This window comes from Hyla sarda, chromosome 3 (assembly GCF_029499605.1).
Source record: "Hyla sarda isolate aHylSar1 chromosome 3, aHylSar1.hap1, whole genome shotgun sequence".
In the NCBI taxonomy this organism is placed as follows: Eukaryota; Metazoa; Chordata; class Amphibia; order Anura; family Hylidae; genus Hyla; species Hyla sarda.
Genome location: NC_079191.1, coordinates 140,532,842 through 140,554,659, shown reverse-complemented (window position 1 = coordinate 140,554,659; position 21,818 = coordinate 140,532,842). Strand labels below are relative to the sequence as shown.

Here is a 21,818-nt window from a genome sequence, read left to right as displayed (position 1 = left end):
TGCGACAGGTGGGAATAGAACTCTTTACATCAGAACACATTAACATAAGTGTTTCAAGAAAAACATTATCAGCCTGCATGGGTTCACAATATACAGCCCCATTCACACAGTCCAGTAGAGACCCCCCAGTCCTCACTCCTTCCGGAACCTTTGTGTGCGAACTCTCAGGTGCACTCTCAGCATCCCACAGCTGCCAGAAATACGGAAAGTCTCTGCCCAGTACAATTTCCACTGTAAGTTCCGCACATACCTCCATCATATGGCTTACTGTCCCAAAACATGTATCAAAGGTAATTTGAACAGTCTTACCGGGCTCCGGGCGGAACTTCACAAATGGAATTATTTCTGGCATAATCCGAGATACAGTCTGGCAACAATCCAAGTCCACCCACAGTGGGATTCCACCCACAGACAACTCACAGGACCTCGGCTTCATCTTGGTGACCACAGCTTGTGGCCCACGTCGATTGCTCCCAGCAACAGCCTTTCGAGGTTGTCCCATTTTCTTGAAAAAAATTCTCGATCCGTTGCCCCTAGCAACGCTACTCTACAGACACCATACGGTGCTTGAACTCCTCTGCTGGGCTCCTCCGACTTGCAATGTTGCAGGGGGTTGCTCCTAGCAATGGCTCCTCTCCAACTCGCTTGTTGGTTGCCCTTGGCAACAGGTTGCCCTTAGCAACGGCGTGCCCGCATCCTCCACCAAAATGTGACGATCCGTCTTGGGGATTAGCTCTGGGATAGTCCTGGACCACGCCACAGGATGCACTTCTTCTCAATAAACCAGCAAACAAACGCTTATAATGCAAATCTGGCACCTTGCCAGTTTTATTAGACAGGTTGCAGGGAAAGAAATAAACAAAAAGCAGGAACAAACAAAATCCTAGACCGTCTGGTCACTGACTAAACAGATCAGCTTGTCCTGACTAACAACCGCTGAGCTTCCCTCAGTCGGTTAAACATATGTCCCCTGCAACCTTCTACTCACACTTCATGTCACTCTCTTTGAGACACTCATAGCTCGGGCTGTGGACTCCTCAGCAGGCTCTGTCTCTTCCCTACAGCCCACATGCTGTCTCCTAGGAAGAGCCCACATTAGACTGAGTCTCCATCTCATATACACCTCCCTTCCCTCCTGCCTCATTACTTAAGAAGCAGGTGAGAGCTTCTGCAGGGTGAGCCAAGGAAATACACCCTTTCCTTGCCACACTGCCACAATATATATATATATATATATATATATATATATATATATATATATATATGTATAACTCAGTGAGGGACATTTATCATTGGCTTTTACACCACTTCAATGTTCTAAATGTTCTAAATTTCTTTGCGCAATTTTCGGTAGAATATCTTTCAAATTTGTCTACTGTTTGGTGCACCATACCCCACTTTATGCAGTGGAGCTGTATTTATTATTTGCACAAATTAAATTTAGATTTTTTTTTTTTTTTGGCGCAAAGCCTACTTATTTTGCATAAATTTACACATCTAATAGGACACGTACAAAAATGTCAGATGCCAGAGCACAAAGCTTAAAGGGGTATTCCAGGCCAAAACTTTTTTTGTATATCAACTGGCTCCGGAAAGTTAAACAGATTTATAAATTACTTCTATTAAAAAATCTTAATCCTTCCAATAGTTAAGAGCTTCTGAAGTTGAGTTGTTGTTTTCTGTCTAACTGCTCTCTGATGACTCACGTCCCGGGAGCTGTGTAGTTCCTATGGGGATATTCTCCCATCATGCACAGCTCCCGGGATGTGACATCATCATTGAGCAGTTAGACAGAAAACTTCAGAAGCTAATAACTATTGGAAGGATTAAGATTTTTTTATAGAAGTAATTTACTAAAAGTAATTTATTTTCCGGAGCCAGTTGATATATATAAAAAAAAGGTTTTGCCTGGAATACCCTTAAACCAATCTGTGCAGTCCACTGGTTTCTATAGTTGAGCAAAATCCTGTGCACCTTTTTAGTAAATTTTGAGCGACAATACACCAAGCAAACAGGGTTAAAATATATTCTACCTTACACCAACATTTATAAATGTCCCCAATATGTGTATGTGTGTATGTATGTATGTAAGTTCCAGTATCACTTTCAAACGGCTGAAGATATTAACATGAAACTTGGCACACATGTTAATTAAATGTCAACAATAAAAATAGGATAGATAAATTAACCCTTACCCACCCCCTTTTGCGAGAGTCTGAGTTTTTGTCTAAAGTCCCATACAAGTCTTTGGGAAATATATGTTACTGCACATCTTCCAAACAGCTGGAGATATTTAGATAATACTCGGTCACATGTTACTTATATGTCCACTAAAAATATAAGATAGTTAATTTAACCCTAACCTACCCTCATTTGCATCCGTCAGGGTTTTTGATTAATGTAAATGCAAATCTATGGGAAATGTATGTTCTAGCGTAACTTCCGTACGACTGGAGATATATACTTATATTAAAATAAAAATATATAATAGTTAAATTAACCCTAACCTACCCCATGCAAGATTATAGGACTTCTGTTACCTTACTCCACAAGTTCCGCTCTGCATCTCCTAGTGAATATGTCAGTCTGGCTGGCAAGCCACACCCTCCACGCATTTCATGCCCCATCTTGAAAATACACGCCCACCCTTTAAGTCACACCCCTTTAATTTTCAGCTTACAATATCTTTTTTTTTATATATGTTTATTGAACATTTTCAATTTATACAATAACATAAAACAAGAAGAGAATAAACTCAACAATGAAAGTACAGAGAATAACAAAATCCAGAGTAATATAAAATGCTCAGAAATCCTGACGCTCAGATACCTTGATACATCTGTGGAGCTTGTCGTTGTATCAAATAACACCATAAAATGGAGCTCCTCCATTAGCACCATGTCAGAAACTTACTGCAATACTAAAACCCGTTTTGATGGAGTATAACCCTCTGCGAGCTAAGTCTTACTCATAATCACCCCACCCAGGTCGCATATGAAAGGGTATAACTCCCTCCTGTTTCCCCAACCTCCCCTCCATGAGAAAGCTCTGTGGGCTCACCACCATGGCCCCTCTCGATCCCGAGGAGATCGCCATCGCTCAACGTAAAGGTGGTGGGACAGCAGAGATGAGGATTAGTCATCCGGTAGACACAAGGCACCAAGAGTGCCCTTAAGTGCCTCAGTGTCGTACCAGGTAGTATGTTTGAATGGACGTACTATAGCCGCAATCTCTGGGGGATCATACTGTGACACAATAAACAACCTCCATTTCAGAAAGAACTTCGTCATACCGGAAACTTTATGTTGTTCCGCACCCAATTTGTCAATTCTCATAACGATTTTTAGTTGAGAAACTAGCATCGGCAGGTCAGGAGTATGAGATTCCAACCAGATAGTAAATAGACACTGTAAAACTACCAGTAGTACAACATGGAGAAATTTTGGTGCCCTGTCTCCCCCTCCCCCCTCCGGTGGGCACAGTTGGTGGAAAAGCAGGGTCTGTGGGGTGAAAGTGAGCTGTGTCCTCCAATGTTCAGTTATGTAAGAGCTTACCATGTGCCAGTATTGAGTGGTTAGTGTGCATTCCCACACCCCGTGATAGAGATTTGTCAAGGGTGTCTGACATTTGGGGCAGCTAGTAATTCTATCAGGAAAGGAGGCGAGGGTAAAATATTTAAACCATACAATGCCGCATGCATCATTTTAAAATAAGTTTCCCTCCATCGTTCATTCAGCACATTTTTCCGAACCGCCTCCCAACCAGCCAGTATCTTCACATTGATATTCTCATCCCCTGTCCAACGCTCCCAAGAACTGAAAATTCTTTTTGGGTCTATTTTTGTCAATCGGGTTCGAAAAATAGGGTACAGAGCAGAAATCGTTTCCCTCCTCGATTCCACCCCCACTATGTCATTAAAAACGTTAGAAGGTACTTCCTTCGTCAGATCACGAAGTCTAGAAGTGCAGAAACTATATATCTGGTTCGCATATAGTGTGTGAGAGCAGGGGAGCCCGTGCAAGGTAATAATTTCATCAGGTATCAACCATCTCCTCTGGTTAACATCTATTAGAGCTGCCACAGTCTTCACCCCTTTAGTACCCCATAGCCTCAACCAAGCTGGAGAAGCGCCTTGCGGAAATTCAGGGTGTCCCTGTAGAGGCATTTTTTTAGAAAGAAGAAACGGAAGGCCAAAAAGCTTCCAAATTTCTTTCCACGTTATGATGGTGTCCCTGAGGTTTCTCGAACTCTTCACTAAGGTGGGCAATTTAGAATAAGTGGTGTGTAATAATGCTGAAAGAGACCTCGGCTCCGCAAGCGCTTCCTCCACTATCAAGTTAGAATAAAAGGTGGAGCCATGGATCCAGTCCAGCACATGTCGGAATAGACACGTTAAATTATAACCTCTTATATTCGGGAGATTTACCCCTCCCTCCGATTTGCTTAACATCAGTTTCTGTAAAGCTATTCTCGGGCGTTTACCTTGCCATAAGAAGGTGGTGAACGCCGAGTTAAGGCATCGTATGTCATCATGTCTCAGGAGAAGAGGCAGAGTCTGTAAAGGGTAGAGTAAGCGTGGGAAACTAATCATCTTGATTAGATGGCATCTTCCCAGAAAGGAAAGTGGGAGGATTTCCCATCTCTCTTCAGGCAGTCAAGTATCTTTGGAACCGATTCAATCGGGTTATCTACATACAAGAGGACATCATCTGTGAACATTGAGAGCTTAATTTCTTGGGAACCCACCTTTATGCCCTTATACAAATCAGATGCTAATAGATAACGTGCCAAAGGCTCTATTGCCAAATCAAATAGCAAGGGCGACAATGGACACCCCTGCCGTGTGCCCTTTGCTATTGTTATCGGGCAGGACAATATGCCTGGAGTATATACCCTCGCCACTAACCCATTATATAAGCCCTGTATGTATGACGTAAAGGGTCCCGTTATGCCGAATTTCCTTAAAACCAGACCCAACCAATCCCATCTCACATTATCAAACGCCTTTTCGGCATCAAGAGCTAGCAAGGCTGGGGGTGGTCCGGTCCAAGACAACTCCGCATACTATCCATGGCTGCCAGAACCTTCCTAATGTAAGTTTACTGCTGATCAGGACTTAACAAATCCTACCTGATGGTCTCCTGCAAGGGTGGGTAAAAATTCAGCCAATCTATCTGCCAAAATCTTAGAAAGTAGTTTGATATCCTGGTCAATTAAGAAGATAGGTCTATAGGAGCCCGGGTCTAGTGGGTCTTTGTCCGGTTTCGGCAGTACTTTTATATGAGCAGTTTTCGCAGATTGGGGCAGTGTCGCTGACTGTAAGATGGCATTAAAATATTTTGTCAGTGTTGGGACAATTTGATCTAGCAGGGGTAGCTTACAATATCTTCATCATAATTCAGCCCCACCTGAGGATGGGAGATGAGGATTAGAAATGAGGATGGGATGAGAGGATGGGATATGAGGACGGGATATGGGGACAGGATATGAGGACGAGACATGGGGATGGGATATGAGGTCTGGATATGAGGTCGGATATGAGGTCAGATATGGGGATGGGATATGAGGATGGAATATAACGTTGAGATATGAGGTCGACATATGAGGTCGAGATATGAGGAGGGGATTTGGGGTTGGGATATGAGGAGGGGATATGGAGTCATGATTTGAGGACAGGATATGAGGAACAATGTTTTCTCCTTTGTTGCTTTTCCTCCCCCACAAGGATTAGGTAGGAAAAACCGGGCAGCGCCGAGTACTCATCTAGTAGTCTATAAAACTTCTGTGACAAATACCTCAGTTTATTACAGTATTACGTACCTTGTATTTTTTTTTTTAACAGATAATCTAAAAGGAAAGTGTATACTTCCAATATGGCCACTCCGAGGAAATTTTACCTAACTAAATAACTACAATAGTTACAATAGCACATTATTTATTTTCAACAAATTTATATCCAATACAAGAAACAAAAATTTAACATATGATACATTGTTTTTTATGCCATCTTGTTAGGCTATGTCATCCATTTGTGATCATTCAGGTCCAACCATTGTGGCATTGTGGATGGGCCTGCGCTTCAATTCTTGACATATCAAAGAATTGACAATGGCATCCTGGTGAAATGGATCCCTTGTGTTCTTGTGATCAGTAGAGATCAAAAACTCATTTTTCGTGAGATTTACAATACTTACTATCCTAACTTTGTACCTGTGGGATGAGGAATATTTAAGAGAGAGTTAGGATTAATATTGAACCCGTGCACCTTTAAAGCTGAACAATATTATAAAGGATATAACAGCAATGGTCTGCATAATACTTTCATAACAGTAGTAATTTACATAGTTTAGGCATTGATTAAACCGTGTCTGTTCCATGTATATGGTAACTTTTGCCTGGTCAGCACTGCAGCATGCCCACTTAGATCACTCACATTAGGCATTCCTCTCCGTTCGACTGTCCCTCTTTCCATTCCTAATTTGTTGACTCAAAGAAAGTGGTGGTAAAGGATTCCATAATGAGAATCGGGTTTGTGGTTTGGGATGTAGAAAGTAAAATACAGATGTGAAGGATTTATGTGGACAATTGATATCCCTTGTAAATTTGCACAAACACTGTTACAAAGGAGACAAAGGCGGTGATAAATATCCCCAGGAAATGGAATATATCCAACGAATACTTGCCACATGTTTCTTGAGAAGTCATGAATGTTAATGGGATTGCATAGAAACTTTATATATATCAATCAGTGATTTAATAAATATAAATGTAAAATCTGAATGTATAAAGCCAAAGAAATGAATTTATTTATTTAATTAGGATTTTTTTTTCCATTTTGGAAGAGGCATATAATCAGACAATAGTCAAAGTTTATTGTAGGCAGCCAACATCACTGTACCAGGGTTTATGAAAGTGCTATGTGGTCCTGAGACTAGAGCAAGAGAATTGTGGGAGAAACACAATGCCCCAGATTTATCAATCTTTCAGAGACATATAAAGTGTTTTATTTTATCGTTGGCCAATTAGTGGAAATTAAAATGGAATTTAGGATATAATTTTTTTTCCATACTTTGTCCCCTCATGGCCAGACCCACTGTATTGTAGTGTATAATTCTTATACTGGTAATGGACTATTTTTCCTGTAGGAATATGTTGTGACAGGGTGGAAGTAAAGAAAAACCTGCCATCCTCTGTCCACTTTGTCTTCTCTCTACCCCCCCCCCCCCCCCAAGCAGAGACAGATATCATGTGACAAATTTTTTCCTGGCTTTCAGCGTCCTCACCTTGTAAGACACGTTCCTTTCTAACATCATACTGACAAGCCACGCCCCCTTCCTGATATCGTCCAACCAAGCCACCCAACTCTCTATCATAGCTTGCCAAGCTACGCCCCATGATGGCTTCACAACAGCAAATCATGCCCACTTTCTACTGGTAGTTTCAATAGGTCATGCAGAAGGAAAGAACAGAGAGAAAATGGAGCAGTGCTTTAGGAGGTAGTGAAAAGTGCCAGAAATAAGCCAGGGGTACTATGTAAGTTCATTCCACATAATGTGAAGTACTTTTTTTTTGTTAGGTCTCCGGATAATTCCTTGAATATCCGGAGACCAAATATATGTTAGATTTTGCCTTCAAAGGTTAATAAGAAGGAAGGAAGTAACTGACAATGTCTAGAAGGATAATATTTTAAGGATTCTCCAGCACATAAACATAATAAATAAATAAATGGGATCCATTCAAGTGGGGAATTTATAGTACAATGCCAAGGCAGGCATCAATTCCACAACTTGGGTTGTCAATATTTTAGTGGCAATAGGGGGAATTTATCAAAACCTGTCAAGAGGAAAAGTTGCTGAGCTGCCCATAGAAACCAATCATATTTCTTTCATTTTTTTTCAAAGCCCTTTTCAAAAATGAAAGAAGCAATCTGATTGGTTGTTATGGGCAACTAAACAACTTTTCTTCTGGACAGGTTTTGATAAATCTTCACCAATATTTTACGCTAGTCTTTTTGCTCCTAATTTGGGAAGTGACATTAACCCCTTCAGGACCAAGCCCATTTTGGCCTTAAGGACCAGAGCGTTTTTTGCACATCTGACCACTGTCACTTTAAACATTAATAACTCTGGAATGCTTTTAGTTATCATTCTGATTCCGAGATTGTTTTTTCGTGACATATTTCGTGACATTTTTCTAACTTTGAAGCTCTCTGCTTGTAAGGAAAATGTATATTACAAATAAAAAATTTTTTTATTCACATATACAATATGTCTACTTTATGTTTGCATCATAAAAGTGACGAGTTTTTACTTTTGGAAGACACCAGAGGGCTTCAAAGTTCAGCAGCAATTTTCCAATTTTTCACAAAATTTTCAAACTCACTATTTTTCAGGGACCAGTTCAGGTTTGAAGTGGATTTGAAGGGTCTTCTTATTAGAAATACCCCACAAAAGACCCCATTATAAAAACTGCACCCCCCAAAGTATTCAAAATGACATTCAGTCATCATTTTAACCCTTTAGGTGTTTCACAGGAATAGAAGCAAAGTGAAGGAGAAAATTCACAATCTTCATTTTTTACACTCACATGTTCTTGTAGACCCAATTTTTAAATTTTTACAAGGGGTAAAAGGAGAAAATGTATACTTATATTTGTAGCCTGATTTCTCTCGAGTAAGCACATACCTCATATGTCTATGTAAAGTGTTCGGCGGGCGCAGTAGAGGGCTCAGAAGGGAAAGAGCGATAAGGGGATTTTGGAGAGTACGTTTTTCTGAAATGGTTTTTGGGGGGCATGTTGCATTTAGGAAGCCCTTATGGTGCCAGAACAGCAAAAAACCCTCACATGGCATACCATTTTGGAAACTAGACCCCTTGAGGTACGTAACAAGGAATAAAGTGAGCCTTAATACCCCACAGGTGTTTCACGACTTTTGCATATGTAAAAAAAAAAAAATTTTTTTCACTAAAATGTGTGTTTCCCCCCAAATTTCACATTTTTCCAAGGGTTAATAGCAGGAAATACCCCCCAATATTTGTAACCCCTTCTCTTCTGAGTATGGAGGTACCCCATAAGTTGACCTGAAGTGCACTATGGGCGAACTACAATGCTCAGAAGAGAAGGAGTCATATTTGGCTTTTTGAGAGCAAATTTTGCTCGGGGGGCATGTCGCATTTAGGAAGCCCCTATGGTGCCAGAACAGCAAAAAATACCCACATGGCATACCATTTTGGAAACTAGACCCCTTGAGGAATGTAATAAGGAATAAAGTGAGCCTTATAACCCCACAGGTGTTTCACGACTTTTGCATATGTAAAAAAAAAAAAAAAAAATTCCACTAAAATGTGTGTTTCCCCCCTAATTTCACCTTTTTGCAAGGGTTAATAGCAGAAAATACCCCCCAAAATTTGTAACCCCATCTCTTCTGAGTATGGAGGTACCCCATAAGTTGACCTGAAGTGCACTATGGGCGAACTACAATGCTCAGAAGAGAAGGAGTCATATTTGGCTTTTTGAGAGCAAATTTTGCTCGGGGAGCATGTCGCATTTAGGAAGCCCCTAAGGTGCCAGAACAGCAAAAAAAAACACACATGGCATACCATGTTGGAAACTAGACCCCTTGAGGAACGTAACAAGGGGTACAGTGAGCATTTGCCCCCCACTGGTGTCTGACAGATCTTTGGAACAGTGGGCTGTACAAGTTTTCATTTTCATGGACCACTGTTCCAAAGATCCGTCAGACACCTGTGGGGGGTAAATTCTCACTGCACCCCTCATTACATTCCGTGAGGGGTGTCGTTTCCGAAATGGGTTCACATGTGGGGTTTTGTTTTTTTTGCGTTTGTCAAAACCGCTGTAACAATCAGCCACCCCTGTGCAAATCACCTCAAATGTACATGGTGCGCTCTCCCTTCTGGGCCTTGTTGTGCGCCTCCAGAGCACTTTGCGCTCACATTGGGGTATCTCTGTAGTCGGGAGAAATTGCGTTACAAATTTTGGGGGGCTTTTTTCCCTTTTACCTCTTGTGAAAATGTAAAGTATAGGGCAACATCAGCATGTTAGTGTAAAAAATAAAAAAATTTGATACTAACATTCTGGTGTAGACCCCAACATTTCCTTTTCATGAAGGGTTAAAGAAGAAAAAGCCCCCCAAACCTTGTAACGCAATTTCTCCCGAGTACAGCGATACCCCATATGTCGCCATAAACTGTTGCCCTGAAATACGACAGGGCTCCAAAGTGAGAGCGCCATGTGCATTTGAGGCCTAAATTAGGGATTTGCATAGGGGTGGACATAGGGGTATTCTACGCCAGTGATTCCCAAACAGGGTGCCTCCAGCTGTTGCAAAACTCCCAGCATGCCTGGACAGTCAGTGGCTATCTGGCAATACTGGGAGTAGTTGTTTTTCAACAGCTGGAAGCTCTGCTTTGGAAACAGTGGTGTACCGGACGTTCTTATTGGGGGAGGGGGGCTGTGTAGGGGTATGTGTATATGTAGTGTTTTTAACTTTTTATTTTATTTTGTGTTAGTGTAGTGTAGTGTTTTTAGGGTACAGTCACATGGGCGGGGGATTACAGCAAGTTTCCCAGTGCAAAATTTGCTGCATCTCAAGATGCGAGAAACCCACTGTAAAAGCCTCGCCCATGTGAATGTACCCTGTACATTCACGGGGGTGGCGGGGCGGGGGGGGGGGGGGGGGGGCTTGCATCAGCTGTTGCAAAACCACAACTCCCAGCATGCATGGTCTGTTAGTGCATGCTGGGAGTCATAGTTTTGCAACAGCTGGAGGCACACAGGTTAGGAAACACTGAGTTAGAAACAGACAATGTTTCCCAACCAGTGTGTCTCCAGTTGTTGCAAAACTACAACTCCCAGCATGCCCAGACAGCTGAAGGGCATGCTGGGAGTTGTAGTTCGGCAACATCTGAAGGGCCAGATGTTGCTGAACTAAAACTCCCAGCATGCCTGGACAGTCAGTGCATACTGGGAGTTGTAGTTTTGCAACAGCTGGAAGAGCACAGATTGGAGACCATTATACAATGGTCTCCAAACTGGGGCCCTCCAGATGTTGCAAAACTACAACTCCCAGCATGCATGGTCTTTTAGTGCATGCTGGGAGTTATAGTTTTGCAACAGCTGGAGGCACACAGGTTAGGAAACACTGAGTTAGAAACAATGTTTCCCAACCAGTGTGTCTCCAGCTGTTGCAAAACTACAACTCCCAGCATGCCCAGACAGCTGAAGGGCATGCTGGGAGTTGTAGTTCGGCAACATCTGAAGGGCCAGATGTTGCTTAACTAAAACTCCCAGCATGCCTGGACAGTCAGTGCATGCTGGGAGTTGTAGTTTTGCAACAGCTGGAAGAGCACAGATTGGAGACCATTATACAATGGTCTCCAAACTGGGGCCCTCCAGATGTTGCAAAACTACAACTCCCAGCATGCCCAGACAGCTAAAGGCTGTCTAGGCATGCTGGGAGTTGTAGTTTTCAGACTCCTAGAAGCAGCAGTGAAGATCTTCACTGCTGCCTCTGAGGACTACATACTTACCTGCTGGTCCCGTCGCTGCTCCTCCACGTGGCCGGTCCTGCCGCTGCTCCTCGGTCCTGCCGCTGCTCCAGGTAAGTCCGCCGGTCCCCACGTGTCCCCCCCCCCATGCTGCAGGTCCCCGCGAGCCCCTGCAGCCTTCGTCCCCCGTTCTGCCCGACTTCCAGGGGCGGGCAGTGTGGGGGATCTGAACTTTCACCCCAGATCACTGTGATTGGTCCACAGGGACCAATCACAGTGATCGCTGACCAGGACCATCAATTGATGGTCCTGGGGGTGAAGCAGAAGTTGTCCCCTGCTGGAAACAGCGGGACTTCTGCCAGTTAACCCGTGCGATGCTGCGCATCGCCGGGTTAACTGAATGTCATTTATAAACGCCGGGATGCGCGAACGCACTGCACAACCCGGCGTTTATATATGACATTCTGCGGGAAGGGGTTAAATGTGGGCATGGTCTGGAAAGAGGACGAAGGTTAGTTTCATATAAGCGGATTACATACACATTTTTGTGTTTGTATTATGGGTCTGATGAGCTGCTCTGAGCTGACCAAGCCTTCACTCTAGTTTAGGCTAGAATGAAGTGTGATGTTTTTAATAAAATTTAGTACATGTAGGTCAATATATTTTTACTTGTGTCCTTTATTTCTAATTTATTCACCCTTTTTGCATTTTTTGTGGTTCTATGGACTTTTTACATTGGGAAGCCTCTCGAATAAGAAGCAAAGTTGTTTGTACCATATTGGAAATACACCTAGGCATATGAAGGACTATCAGCATTCTTGCATTGGCCTTACCAGAGCACCATCATGAAAGTAGCAATGATTTGGAAGCCCATGTTTCATCCAACTCTTCATTGTAGGGTATTGTAAGATATTGCATACTATGGGGGAGATGTATCAAAACCTGTAGAGAGGAAAAGTTGCCCATGGCCTCTGCAAAATGAAAGAAGCGATCTGATTGGTTGCTATGGGCAACTTTTCCTCTGCACAGGTATTGATAAATTTCCCCCCATGTCTTATAAATCTGGAGAAAAAATCTAAAAAAATAAACAAAACCTTCCATTTGTTTTACCCCTTTCTTACCCTTGATGTACTGATATGCCATGAGTCAGGCTCCAAATCCCCAGTTGAGTCCGCATCATAGCTGGCAGATGCCTGCTTCTATCAGCAGCAGATATCTGCTGGTAATGACTGACATTGAAGATCACTGTGATGTATGTCATTTAAATTGTTAAATGCCCCAATCAATTGCAATCATGGCATTTAACCCCTTAAGGACGCAGCCCTTTTTCACCTTAAGGACTGAGCCCTTTTTCGCAATTATGACCACCATCACTTTACGAATTAATAATGCGAAAACGCTTTTACCGAATATTCTGATTCTGAGATAGTTTTTTCGTGACATATTCTACTTTACTTTGGTGGTAAATTTTCGGCGTTACTTGCATCCTTTTTTGGTGAAAAATCCCAAAATTTCATGAAAATTTTGAAAATTTTGCATTTTTCTAACTTTGAAGCTCTCTAATTGTAAGGAAAATGGATATTCCAAATAAATTTTATTTTTCTTCACAAACACAATATGTCCACTTTATGTTGGCATCATAAAATGGACATACTTTTGCTTTTTGAAAAAATTAGAGGGCTTCAAAGTAGAGCAGCAATTTTCAAAAATGTCATGAAAATTGCTAAATCTGAAGGGACAGATGTTACAGAACTACAACTCCCAGCATGCCTGGGCAGTCGAGGCATGCTGAGAGTTGTAGTTTGGCAACATCTGGAGGGCTACTGTTTGGGCACCACTGTAACAGTGGTCTCCAAACTGTGACCCTCCAGATGTTGCAAAACTACAACTCCCAGCATGCCCCCCTAGTGGTTGCCACAGTAAAGATCGATTTACTTTCACTTTCAATCCCCCCCCCCACTGTCGATTCCCTACCTGATCAGGATACAGCAGGCTCCAGCGAAGATCCCAGGTCCCCAGGCATCTTCTCCTGCAGGTACGGCCTCCATCTTCTTCCCAGAGCCCCTCGACATCCAGGGGCTGGCAGAATGGGGGGTCCTGCGCTGCCATTGGTCAGAACTCCGTTCTGACTAATGCCAGGGGATAGGAGTAGATCGCAGCTTTGTGACCTCACTCCTATCCTTTAGGCTGATCGGGGCTGTTGTTGCCAGCTCCGATCAGCCCTATTTTCCGGGTGATCGGGTCACCAGAGACCCGATCAGCCCGGAATTGGAGAAAATCGCATGTCTGAATTGACATGCGATTTTCTCCGATCGCCGACATGGGGGGGTCTCAGGACCCCCCTGGGCGATGTGCCAGGGTGCCTGCTGAATGATTTCAGCAGGCATCCGGCTCCGGTCCCCAACCGGCTAGCGCTGGGGACCGGATTTCCCACGGGCGTATGGATACGCCCTCGGTCGTTAAGCACTCGGAATGCAGGGAGTATCCATACGCCCTGTGTCCTGAAGAGGTTAAACATTAAATTTTGGTAATCCCTGGTGCTGATGGGTTGTTGGGGCCCTTGGCATCTTTCATGGCTCAGCAATTGTTAAAGTTTGCCTTGGGCAGGCTTTAGCAATTGAACATCGGTAACATAGTTCACTGTAATGCAATAGCACAGCATTGATGTATGTAAGCCATACTGATGGCTTATAATGGGCTACGGGGGGGGGGGGTAGAAAATGTGTACAAAAAGGTAAAATAATACGTTTTTAAAAATATAAACATCCCCAATTTCCCAATTTTAAATAAAACACTGTAAGAAAAAAGTGCATAATTGTCCTAACTATTGAATTATTACATTTCTAATATATATATATAAGTGATTAAAGAGTTAAAAGGGATAAGATCACATTCAAGATGCAGCCAATAGAAAAAAAAAAAGAAAATCAGTACAATGATCATGACAAACATAATGCAAGAGAACGTGTATATAGCCTCTAGTAATTCTAGAATGAAACACATTTGCAGTTTAACCATATCATAAAGATTTTAATCTGAAGCATTGATGGCATCACCCCATTCTACATCCATTATACATTGTACCTAAATTTATCTTATTTTAAATTTTCTTTGGTAATACTTGTTTGTACTAAATTGTGACTCATTTTTATGTCAGAGTAGAGTAGAAGAGGAAACAAAGAATCTCAGATTAATGTATTAAACAACATTGTTATTAACTATCACATATGTAGTACATCCAAGCTTACAAGACTTTCATGGGAGGATAATTTAACTGACCACTTGACCTAAGTTACATATGAAAAGCTATTCACTCAGCCATGAGCTTGTAAAAGTCTATCTTCTATAAATCCTCCATCCTTTCCTAAATAATCTTCTGGCGAGGCATTTTTTTTTTTTTCTTCTCTTTTTTAACGCTCTCTTTTCTCATTCGACGACTCTGCAGGTTTCTGGCCAAACCAACCATACGGTATCATTTTGAATTTTAATGTTCAGCTGTCCAGAGCGAAAGAATGAATGTTTGTGGTTCACTACGGCAAATTTACTTCTGGTGGTTTCGTCTGAACTTTCCCAATCATTCAGTAAGTTGAACAACAATAATTTCAAGCTCAAGTCTAACCTCCATACAAAGGGAAAGTGGCGAAGTTGAAAAGGGTTAAATGTGCCCCTTTTATGGTCTTTTTTAATGTTTGGTGATGACTGGTATGGTAAAACATGGATTTTATTCGGATTTAGATTTTTTTTATACATGGGGAAAGTAGACATAACGTTATAATGGGCACTATTTGCTATATTATAATGTGTGACCTTGATTCAGCATTGAAAGTTGTGATCTGTAAGCACTTCCATATTAAAAGAACAGGGCATGTAAAACCTAGAACATATGTAGATACTCAGTGCTAAATAGCCATCAAGGTTGTTATATGGCTCCTGGGTGATATATAGTATAAGGTGAAAACATGAGGGCTCCATCAAAAAGAACCTCATTATTTTAGGAGAGTGTAAGAGCTAAAGATCTAAATCCATGTTCCTTTCTGCCGTTCTCATATATAGATACAGTACGTATTCCATTTATTAAACAGAGGTTATTGTTTAACTTTATATGGAAAACTTTCTCACTGCATGCAAGCTCTATAGTTTTATTGATTTCACCAAGCAACCCATAAAATGTAGAATCAGTGCAGTCTGGTTTAGAAGAAACACAATTTATCGTAGAAATGTATCTTACGGCGGGATATCTTCTAGCCACCAAAAAGTGAAACCACCAAATCACATGCTCAGGAACAGCATCACTTCACCATTCTTGCATCCTTACACTTTCCTAATGGTATTTATGCTTCCTTTAATATCATTCTGCCGTTCTTAGGAGGTTATTATTCAGTTCTACATGTTTCTATTAATAAGGACTGGCATACTAAATAGACATAAACAGATGGGCTTAGGATTTATAGGTAGACAGACTGTAGGTAGATAGATAGTACAGAAAAGAAGAAATAGCACTCCAACTGGAGTGTAGAGAAGAGACTTCTGGTGCATGCATAGGCGTGCGCAGCCTATTGCATTAGGGTGTGCACCCTAAAGCACAAACTCACTCTGCGCACGCGTGTGTGTGTGTGTATACATACATATACACACACACTCCTACTTGCATAGTGTAGGAGGATTGGATCCAGGGCCAGTTTTAGGCTTAGCGTGGCCCTGGGCAAAATCAGAAGTGGGGTCCCAAATGTCGTAATAGTGCACTAATCAGATTAGCACATTTTTGGTCACTTCAAATACCATAAAAAATATCTAAAAAGCACAAAAAAAAAATGGTACCGATAAAAACTACAAATCACAGCGCTAAAAATTACCCTCATACATCCCCATATACAGAAAAATAAAGTGCTATAGAGATCAGAATAGTACAATTTTATATTTTTGTATTCACATTAGGTTAGCAGCATAGTTCCCCCACATTAGGTTGGCAGTATAAATCTCCCACATTAGGATGGAAATATATTTCCCCCACATTAGGTTGGCAGTATAGTTCCCCCACATTAGGTGCAGTATAGTTCCCCCACATTAGGTTAGTAGTACAGTTCCTCCACATTAGGTGCAGTACAGTTCCCCCACAATAGGTTGGCAGTATAGTTCCCCCACATTAGGTTGGCAGTATAGTTCCCCCACATTAGGTTAGTAGTACAGGTGCAGTATAGTTCCCCAACATTAGGTGCAGTATAGTTCCCCCACATTAGGTGCAGTATAGTTCCCCCACATTAGGTGCAGTATAGTTCCCCCACATTAGGTGCAGTATAGTTCCCCCACATTAGGTGCAGTATAGTTCCCCACATTAGGTGCAGTATAGTTCCCCCACATTAGGTACAGTATAGTTCCCCCACCTTAGGTGCAGTATAGTTCCTCCACATTAGGTTGGCAGTATAGTTTCCCCACATTAGGTACAGTATAGTTCCTCCACATTAGGTGCAGTACAGTTCCCCCACATTAGGTGCAGTACAGTTCCCCCACATTAGGTGCAGTATAGTTCCCCCACATTAGGTGCAGTTTAGTTATAATTGTAGGGAGGAGGACAAGTCTAGAATTTACCATGAAGCTTACGGGACTAATTCTACCCCTGATCTTATATTTGCCAAGGGGTTCAATGGGCGGAGCCAAAGGGTTGTCAAAATTAGGTTTTGCCCTGAGTGTCAAAAATCCATGCACCAGCCCTGACTAGACCTCCCACTTGTGTGTATGTTTGCTGGTGTTTATAGGGAGGCATTTGATGTGGATTTGAAAAAAAAATTGTAAGTTGAATAGTAAAACTCATGTTTGTTCTTTACTTGGCAAACAGAAGAACGCTTTTACTATAAGATGGGGGCACAGAGGGGGGAATATTCCAAATAGAATTTTTTTTTGCACCAGATTGGTTGAAAAAGTGATGCGGCACCCAGCGAGCTTGGAGCAGCAGGCACGTTGTAGTTGTGGGTCTGCAGCTGACCCAAAACTAGGACTCCCAGGATGTTGCACCATAATCTAAATTGTACTCCTATATAGTGCAAGATGTGTGGAGTTGTAGTTTTGGTCATCATAGATTGTATCAGGGCATGCTGGGAATTGTAGTTGGTAACTGCACCTCCCAGCATTGCATTCCTTCAAGGAATGCAATGCTGGGATTTGCAGTTACCAACTACAAGTCCCAGCATGCCCTGATACAATATATGGTGACCAAAACTACAACTCCCATTATGTTGCACTATACTATAATATAGGTTATATGGTGCTACATGCTGGGGGAGCTGTAGTTTCGGTTCAGCTGCAGAGATATAGGCTGGAATCTGGATCAAGGAAATTTCTTGAACCAGATTCCAGCCTATATCTCTGCAGCTGAACTGAAACTACAGCTCCCCCCAGCATGTAGCACCATATAACCTATACTATAGTGCAACATAATGGGAGTTGTAGTTTTGGGTCAGCTGCAAAACATAAGCTGCATCAGGGCATGCTGGGCATTACAAATAGTAACTGCAACTCCCAGCATGCCCTGATACAGTCTTGGTCTGTTTTGCAGCTGTCCCAAAATTAATGCATTGCTTCCCCAGGACTCAGGAGTATAGTGCAACATAATGGGAGTTGTAGTTTTGGGTCAGCTACAAAACCATAGACTGTATCAGGCTGATACAGCCTATGGTTTTGCCGCTGACCCAAAACTAATTTTGGGACAGCTGCAGAGCAGACCGAGATTGTGTCAGGGCATGCTGGGAGTTGCAGTTAGTACTAACTGTAATGCCCAGCATACCCTGATACTATCAGGGCATGCTGGGCGTTACAGTAGTAACTGCAACTCCCAGCATGCAACTCCCAGTATGCCCTGACCACACCACACATGCCTAGGCTCACAGCTCAAGACTACATCCCCATCATGTATGATTGTGACTGTCTATTATATGTAGCCTACATATAATAAACAATCACACATGATGGGGATGTAGTCCTTAGCTGTGAGCCTACATAATGTAGGCTCACAGTTCAGGACTACATCCCCATCATGTATGGCAGCAGGCCAGCAGCCACTTACCGGCACTTGCTGCTGCAGGCCTCTCTCTCCTTAGCTGCCCTCTCCAGCAGCCCAGACTCCAGAGCTGGGGGCCCGGGCTTCTCCTGTCCTTGCCCTGGCAGCGGGCCTCTCCTGTGCGGGCTCTCCAGAAACAGTGCACGCGTGCGTCATGACGTCATGTGCAGCCGTGCGCACTGACGCCTGACCCATCAGCCCCCGCGCTCTTAAAGCGGCCCCGGGCGGCATGTAAGGTCAGTCAGTGTAGGGATAATGTGTGTAGTAGTGGTTGCGGCGCCGAGCGGGGGGTGGGAGTGGTGTGTGGGTGGGGGGTCGGGCTGGTGATGTCGGCGGAAAAAAAAAGAATCCTGCAGCAGCGGGCCGCGGCCTCGGTGATTAGGGTGTGCCTGTGCACACCCGGCACACCCCGTGCGCACGCCTATGGGTGCATGCAGGCTAGAGGTCCTGGTCATAGGTCCTTGGGGAATACAGCAATTGGAAGAACACCGCCACACTCACAGGTTGTAGTGTAGAAAGACTGGCTTTATTCCATGACAAACAGGCAAAGTTTCGGCTGCGCAATTACAGCCTTTGTCAAGCCTGGCTTGAGAAAGGCTGTAATTGTGCAGCCAAAACATTGACAGTTTGTCATGGAATAAAGCCAGTCTTTCTACACTACAACCTGTGAGTGCGGCGGTGTGTTTCCAATTGCTCGATAAATAGATAGCTATTAATACATTACATTTTTTCTTGGCGACATTGATTTAAAACATATGAAGTGTTTTGTATTTTTATAACCAGTTTATATTAAATAAAGTATATATATATATATATATATATATATATATATATATATATATATATTTGTATATAATTACTCTAGACCCATTATTATTTTAGCAAATTCTTTGTTTTTACATTCCTTGTATACACATTTAATAGGTTACGGTAGGATTAAAAGCAGCAGTCAATCATTAGCACAATTCAAATATAACATGTGGTAAAGACAAGCAGTTATCATAAACTGTCATATGGAAAAGAATAGATGAATACCAATGACACAAGCAAAAAAACTATCTGTAGGGAGAAGGGGGGGGGGGGGAACGTAACACCCCTATATACTCCCAGGGTATATGTAGGGTTTATGTAGGTAGACCATGTAATGTCTGCTAGAACAGCAAAAAAAACTGCAAAAAATTGCAAACAGGAAAAAAAGCTGTGGCAGACTGACGTAGCAGAATAATTGACAACTTTATTATTAAAAGACACAATTTAAAACACATAATAACAAGGAGAAATGGCAGATGAAATAGAGGACATCTCCTGGATAAAGTACATGAAAATGCTAGAGTGGCAAATGCCACACACTGTATAGCTAATTAATGAGGTAGGTATATACAGGTTGCACAAAGCATATAGTGTGTATGTACCAGTAAAGGTAAATTTAGACAGCAGTACACTTGAAGTATAAATAGGTATTATGCACCCTATCAAAGTGCATTAGTGCAAAATAAGCAAGCTGAAGAGATACCCACATGTGCATAGTAAATGCGCAGCCACCCCTACAACCGTTCGGACAGGAGTCCTTCTTCCGGGAGAACAGAATAGAGCAAGCCTCACTAGACCAAATGGCAGGATTGAAGTGGTGCTGACCGGACCAGGAGACACAACCAGAGCAGTGAAAAGAAGGTTTATTTACCAAGATGCAACACATTTCGCAGTGCACGCTTTCTCAGGCATGACAATATAAGGTATTGTACAAGAAGATTAACTATTTTCTACCCTACCATTACCTACCATAACTAGGATACAGAAAGAACGTACAGATTGTGCTCACTATATAGCACTTATGTAGGGGGTATCAGTTCTAATTTTAAGTTGCTGGTTAATCAAGGCAATATATACACAGTCATAATTAGAATAATTGGCATAAAATAAATAAGCAATATCAATATATTAAGTTTGGTAAGAGTTGCATCCAATGGGGCCCAATGCATACTATGCCATGTCTAATGGCAACAGTATTGTAAGTGGCACATACTCACAGATTTTGCATTGGTGGCCAAGGAACTTCAGGTCTTGCCTCTAATAGTAAAAAAAACTAAAAAAAACTAGACCAAATGGCAGGATTGAAGTGGTGCTGACCGGACCAGGAGACACAACCAGAGCAGTGAAAAGAAGGTTTATTTACCAAGATGCAACACATTTCGCAGTGCATGCTTTCTCAGGCATGACAATATAAGGTATTGTACAAGAAGATTAACTATTTTCTACCCTACCATTACCTACCATAACTAGGATACAGAAAGAACGTACAGATTGTGCTCACTATATAGCAATTATGTAGGGGGTATCAGTTTTAATTTTAAGTTGCTGGTTAATCAATGGTTAATATTTTGGATGAAAACAATGGGTAAGCTGCTAGTTTCTTTTAGTAACTTGTATTTTTAAACTTAGATTCAAAAAATTTGTAGTACCATTATAATTATTTGGTGAAGCTACTTCTAAACAGAATAACAGCACTAAGATACAGTACTTTCTGAACACAGAGGTTGTCTGGGAAGATAAAATGTGTGCATCTGGGCTCCAGACAGGCTCCACTGTAAATCAATGGAGCCCAACTCCTACAACAATTCAGATTGAACATTAAGTCAGGGAGTGAGGAACACAACCACACACCTCTCCCAGCCATATCATGTGGTTGATGAGGATCTCAGCCTGACCAATCACATTTTTTTTTAATATGAAAAACGCAAATTTTCCTCTGCACAGGTGTTGGTAAATCTCCCCCATATGCCTGTTTCATGCTGCGCATAGTTTGGGCAGCTTCTTGGTTACACCAGTGTTATTGGATGACAAAAAGATTTTACATGTGACTTTTTTTGTACAAAATGTAAATTTCTTTGCATTTATTTACAATATTCATTATTTTACATAAATGGAAAGCAATTTTACCAAATATTTTAAAGAACTTTGACCATAACTTTATTTTGTTTCTTTTATTTGATTGTTGTTGCCCAGTTTCTTGTAGGGTGCCAATAATCCTGAATTTGACTGCATATTTACATGATAATAACTAGTGATGAGCGGCATTGCCCATATTCGAATTTGCGATATTTCACGAATATACAGACGAATATTCATCTTACATTCGCGAATTTCGCGTATTCGTTACATTCGCATATTCGAGGAAGAAAACAGTAAGGGGGTGGGCAACTTTACTATTGGTTGCTAGGGATGTTGTTGATAACCTCTGACAAGTGTATTTGCATCATTCT

General features: G+C 41.9%; 1 long non-coding RNA gene across 1 annotated transcript; it reads right to left on the bottom strand.

The window, feature by feature from the left end:
- Positions 1 to 5,939: 5,939 nt before the first annotated feature.
- On the bottom strand, positions 5,940 to 21,289 carry LOC130360645 (uncharacterized). The gene is made up of 3 exons (XR_008890745.1): positions 21,018 to 21,289; positions 20,586 to 20,651; positions 5,940 to 6,210 (listed from the first exon to the last, which is right to left on the bottom strand). It is a non-coding gene; the product is annotated as an uncharacterized LOC130360645 (long non-coding RNA).
- Positions 21,290 to 21,818: the final 529 nt, after the last annotated feature.